The 6,000-nt window shown below is 42.5% G+C and overlaps 1 pseudogene; it reads left to right on the forward strand.

Moving 5' to 3' along the window:
- Positions 1–5,031: 5,031 nt before the first annotated feature.
- Positions 5,032–5,092, forward strand: LOC143131865 (U6 spliceosomal RNA; annotated as a pseudogene).
- The last annotated feature ends 908 nt before the right edge of the window (positions 5,093–6,000 follow it).

A 6,000-nucleotide genomic window follows, 5' to 3' on the forward strand; every position in this document is an offset into this window, starting at 1 on the left:
GGCCGTCACATTTGTCCCAACTTCAGCTTGGCTGTTGGTATTTCACTCATTAATTACTTGACAGCTTGAAATATTCACAACTTCACTGGCAACATTTTTCATGAAAATGAAAAATCTCAAGTCCTGATCAAATAAAGGCAAAATGCCATTACTGTTCCAGTGGGTGGTCTACAACATAGCCTGCAGTGTTCCTCTGATTAACACACTTTAAATGAAGATGTGACTATGGCAGCCACTTGTGATGCTGGCCTACAGGATGCTTAAAATTATATTAGTTCTAGGAGGGCCTGAAACGTAATTTAAGTGTGCGATTGTTAAAATGATTCCTCACCCTGGTATATATTCGACATATTCTTCTTCCTTGGTCCCAAAAACTTTTCAAAAGCCATTCCCAGTCTGTCATTTTCTCTGAATGTGGACTTAAGCAAAGTTCTGACACCAACCTATGAAGTTGGCTTTATGGGTTGACCCGGATCCTTCCGAGTGAATTAAGAGAACAATGGTGACGTTTGCAGAATGATGGCTCCACTTGCCTTTGTGTGGCTCTGTTATGAAAGACCACTAAAAGCCTTGCCTATCACCGGCTATGGAGATCTATCACAAATACTTAGCCCAGGGCTTTTCCAAAGCGTGGAGATTTGAATGAAAAAATATAGCGGATATATATGAATAATAGTAATGAATAATAAAATCCATTTTTGCATTGAGAGTGGAAGGGTAAAGATGAAGATGACAGTTTGCTGGGCCTCAGTGCCCAGTCATGCTGTGTATTTCATCAGAGGATGCCTCCATGGATCTGAAAGCCGAGAGAAAGGGAGAGCGGGATGAAGTCCAACCGAAGGGGATCTGGACCTTACACGACTCCGGTGGAATTCACTGAAAGTTCAGTGAGTTGGAGTACTGTATGCACTTAAAGGCAAAAAACAACAAAAACAACAACAAAAAAACAACCTTTTAAAAATGTATATATAACGCTCAGAGAGGACTCTATCTCAAACAAAGGTGCTGTTTATTTTTGAAGGGTAAATGCTTTATGTAATTCTGTCTTGCCAAAAACAATTATTAACCCATAAGAGGAATGAAAGTCTGATAAATGAACAAATGGTAAATGAACAAAGTTCCTGTAAGGCCTCTTTAGTAGTTATTGAATTAAGATGAAAGAATAATACTTTCCAGGACAGTGCACACCAATGAAAGATAGAGAAAGATAGATAGAGAGAGACAGGAAGAGCGAGTTTGAAAGAGAGAGGTTGAGAGAGCTATAATCAAACATTTTCAACCACGTATTTCTGCAGAGGAATACCGATATACATCACCCACAGACATAAATGACTGCACAGCAACCTTCAAATGGCTTTGTGTGCATCAAACAGTAGTAGTCACAGTGATTATAAATATTTGAGCTTACACAAGCGGCACACCTGTCAAAAGCATCCTAGTGCAAAGAGCAGGCTCTGTAAATGGAACAATGTGCGTTAGCATGACTGCACAGTCTTCTCGGGATATTATGCTGTTCCAGCCAAGCATTCACCAACTGACAATAAAGGCCCAGCACTGAAACCTGCGAGGCAGGCGTGCTTTAGACCTGACAGTCCATTTCTCTGGTCAAACGGTAAACATGTCCATTACGGAGCAGGGGCTGAAGGAGCCGTGGATGGATATTTTGATGGGGAGGAGAAATCTGTGTTTGTGTATGTGTGTGTGTGTGTGTGTATGGGGGGATTTTCTTTTGTCAAGCTGATGCTCAGTGTTAAAACACCAGGCTTTGGCTACCAATTCAGCCCACCAAATAGACCCCAGATGAGGTGTGTGGTGGGTGGTAAAGGTGGGGAGGGTAGTGAGGTGGGGACACTGAGGATGAGATGGAGAAGCTGAAATCACAGCATTCAGGAAATCAAACAACGGCACAATTACTCAGAAACTTACTGACGTATGATGACCACAAAAAAAAGCCATTTATGTAACACGTGAATGAAAAGCTAAGAAAAGAGAGTTAAGATTCAAGCGGCATACAAAGTCAGAAAGGAACCAATTAAGCGAGTCCGATTTCCTTTTGTGTATGCACTTCCATGGACACACGTGTGCTAAAAAGGGGAGAATGAAAAACTGCAGGGAAAGCAATCGGATGGTTCAGACTTCCTCCTAAAAAAGAATATATGAAGAAATGGATTTGCTCGAGGGTATCTCCTCTCCAAACTCATAATGCTGACATGAAGATGCGAACGCGGCCTGCACATTCGTCTCATACTGTGTAACAAATCAGTTATACGAAACACAATCCCTTCACCCGGAACCTTCACATTTTTAATAGACCAAGTGAGAAAATGAGAGAACTGAAGAAGTGATAAAATAATTAAATGGAATGATAATAAAAAAATAACCATCCCTCTTTATTTAAAACAGGCATGTAATTAAATAATCTCATGAGGAAAATGGATCTAAATCGGTTGCTGACCTAGGTCAATAAGTAAAGGGGTCCAGCTGGTCAATCTGCCGTAGTATTGACTTATCCTAAATCTATTCTATTGTATGGCCAGGGGTCTATTCTTCCTGGGGTCACATTAAAATGCATAGGATTCAGCTGCAGTCTCCAGTCTTAGATAACCCACTTATTTGGAGCACATTTATAAACATATAAATGGTTATCAACAGAGGCCCATTGGCCCATTGTGTGAGAGTGTCCATTGTGAGTGTGTCTTTAGCGGGGGGGGGGTCTTTATCAATCTCTGACTGTTTTATCTGAGTGTGTGCTGTTGTGACTTTTGTCATTCTGATAGCCATTAAGTCACGGCAAAGCTGTGTTAAGAATTATAAAATATAGCTTTCAATTAAATCTCAATACCAGGAGAGTACCAGTGGGCACCAGTACAGTGTGTGACCCCTAAAATATGAGCCGTTAATCTTAATGCGGTGCAAAAAAAAGAAAGATGTTTCCTCGCATTTAAAAGTCAGCAATAAATCAAATACAATGTCCACTACAGTCATTCTGATGCTGTCTATCTATGTAGTGGTCTCAATAATGCTGTTAAATTTTATTCTTAAAGAAACACAATGCAGTTATAACTTATAATATGGACAATGAAGTCTCAGACATTGCCAATGAATGTCTGGAACGCGTAATATTGCACTATGCAATGCTGTTGACCAGGTAGGTTGGTTTTTGACTAACTGGGTACTAAATGGCATTGGGTATTGACTTCAAGGGGCATAGATATCATGTGTGCGTTTGTGTATTTGTCTGTATGTATGTGTCTGTATGCATGTGTATGTGTGTGTGTGTGTGTGTGTGTGTGTTCATGTATGTATGTATGTATGTATGTATGTATGTATGTATGTGTGTGTGTGTGTGTGTGTGTGTGTGTGTGTGTTTGTGTTCAGTGCTGTTCTGTAATTGAAGAACAGGGCTGTCACTGCCGACCTGCGGGTGGCCGGCGTTAAAACCCATTCCATTTCCCGTCTCCTCTAGTTTTGCCCCTGGTGACTGACAGACAGCCTGCTGAGCCCCTGCACTCCTGACAGCGACGACCCCAAGCCTTGTCAGCCCCCATAACCCCCCCCCCTCCCTGCACGTCACCCACACGGCCCTGGCGCCCTTGTCTCCTTACCTGCCCCTACTGCCCCCAACCCACCAGCACACACTTCACCCGTGTCAGAAGTCCATAAACGTGTACACGAGCCCCGGACATCAGTCTTCCCTGGTGACCTTTGTGGTACCTGTGATTCAGACCGATGATGAGCACCTGAGCTTAGTTTAGCGGGGTCAGCAGCGATGTCTGTTACCATAGGTGCAGATACTGAGTGCTGTGGAGCTTACCGGCTTGCAGAGATGTTGTGACTCAAGTGTTTCACATAATGGGCAATGTAGATATTGCATTAAAGATTTTTCTTTCTACATAAGTCAAGAACCCTTTGCAATTATGTAAGCACATAATGTAATCTGATAACTGCTGCCTTGATTAAACAATGCAACTGATCTCAGCTGGTATTCTGTCTATAATGGAGTGGAATGGAAATGTCTAAGTGACCCCAAACATTTGACCGGGAGTGTATATATATATATATATATATATATATATATATACTGTAGGTATATATAGGTATACTATAGGCTACATATCCTGCACTGTGTATGTAATCATGTGCTGTATTTCCTGTGCTTGTGCTTGTGTTCATTCCCATCTCTCTGGAGCTTGAGTAAGCAGCAGGGTGTAGAAAGGGAAGCAATAAGCGCTGAACGTTTGCAATCAAGCGCTGGGTCTGATATCCATTCTGGCTGCATTCATGAGTAATCTGCACTCCCATGTAAAAACACAGGCCCAGCTACTGCCCATTACCGTCCCTCTTGTGCAAGCCAACAGGGAAAGTAATATAGGGATAAATTGATATATTCAAAGCCCTCAGCCTGTGCCATTTGTGCCATCCTCGCCTGATTTGTTCTAATGTGAAAAAATCTAATCCGTGCTCGGAAAGCAGATTATGATGCATTAAATTCTTTAAAATTGGAGTATTTTAATACCCCATTTGAAAAGGGGGGGGGTGGAGGGTAGGCAATGCAAGCAGATTATTGGGAGAGAGAAAAACCCAAAACATTTGGAATAGAAACAGCAAACAAACAAGTCATCAGAGCCCAAACCTGCTTGCCATTCATTTCTGAGAAATGATACCGGTCGCCACCCCCCCCCCCCCCCCGCCCCGCCCACCCTTCCCTCAGTCCAAATGGGCCTGGATATATGAAATAAAATTTTCATTGAAGAGCATGTAAGTCCGCACACATCTCCCATAATCCCACACTCACATCACAGCAACTAAAACCTCTGTTGCTAGATGACAAAAAAAATCCCCTTTGTTGAGTCGATGATCTGAGCCTTGCTGAGCTCGTAAAAACAGAAATGCTGGATTTCAGCTGTCTTTAGTTACCCAGATACCCTCATGATAATACTTATGAGGCCTCCAGGACATGCGAGAGGGAGCTTACAGTAAAATAAGAGAATAAATATACTCCTTCAAGTTGTAACAGTCTGTGACCTATGCTAGATTAGCATGGCCCCTGCGCAAGGATGACACGCAAATTCGTGAAGCGTTCCATATTTTTTGGGGCAGCCGTGGCTTACTGGTTAACGCTTCAGACTTGTAACCAGAGGGTTGCCGGTTCGAACCCCGACCAGTAGGGACGGCTGAAGTGCCCTTGAGCAAGGCACCTAACCCCTCACTGCTCCCCGAGCGCCGCTGTTGTAGCAGGCAGCTCACTCCACTGCTTCACCTCAATGTGTGTTCACTGTGTGTTTCACTAATTCACGGATTGGGATAAATGCAGAGACCAAATTTCCCTCACGGGATCAAAATAGTATATATTCTTATACTATAAATACAACGTGATACATATGGAGTCTCACTGTTGACGAACTGTTGTTCTTTTATTCCAGACAAATAAAAAGGCATGATTTGTATACATTCAGCTAGCTTTTCTGCCTAGTTCATTTTCATTTCTTAATGTTTACAATTCATTAAGACCACTGACTTCTCCAGCAGCACAGAGACCTGTTGAAAAGTACCGATGTAAACCACACTCACTGTTTCAGCTCCGCAGCCTGAGACACTACCGTGGTTAAACTCTTCAAAGTTTTTCTTCTGTTCAGTACAAAACACACACACACACACACACACACACACACACACACACACACACACACACACACACACACACAGAAAAAAAACCTGCTTAACTGTTTTAATGTTTCATGTTCGGAACACAACAGGCTACAGAGGCAAATATTTGACATTGCTTTTGTGCCTGTTTGTTTGTTTTCAGAGTGAGGCCACACATCAGCAAGGAAACATTTGACTGTTCCATAAATAAAATGATGGATTGTGTCCACCCTCACACTCTTGGTTTTGAGAGGGGTGTGTATGCTTCTTGATGAGTACAGGTATGTGTGTGTGTATGTGTGTGTGTGTGTGTGGGGGGGGGGGGGCATCCTACAAGGCGTAAAATCCTCATAG

Source organism: Alosa pseudoharengus, unplaced genomic scaffold (assembly GCF_046254945.1).
Source record: "Alosa pseudoharengus isolate Yale_2024_CS ecotype anadromous, Long Island Sound unplaced genomic scaffold, YU_APseudo_1.1 YU_APseudo_1.1_scf_18, whole genome shotgun sequence".
In the NCBI taxonomy this organism is placed as follows: Eukaryota; Metazoa; Chordata; class Actinopteri; order Clupeiformes; family Clupeidae; genus Alosa; species Alosa pseudoharengus.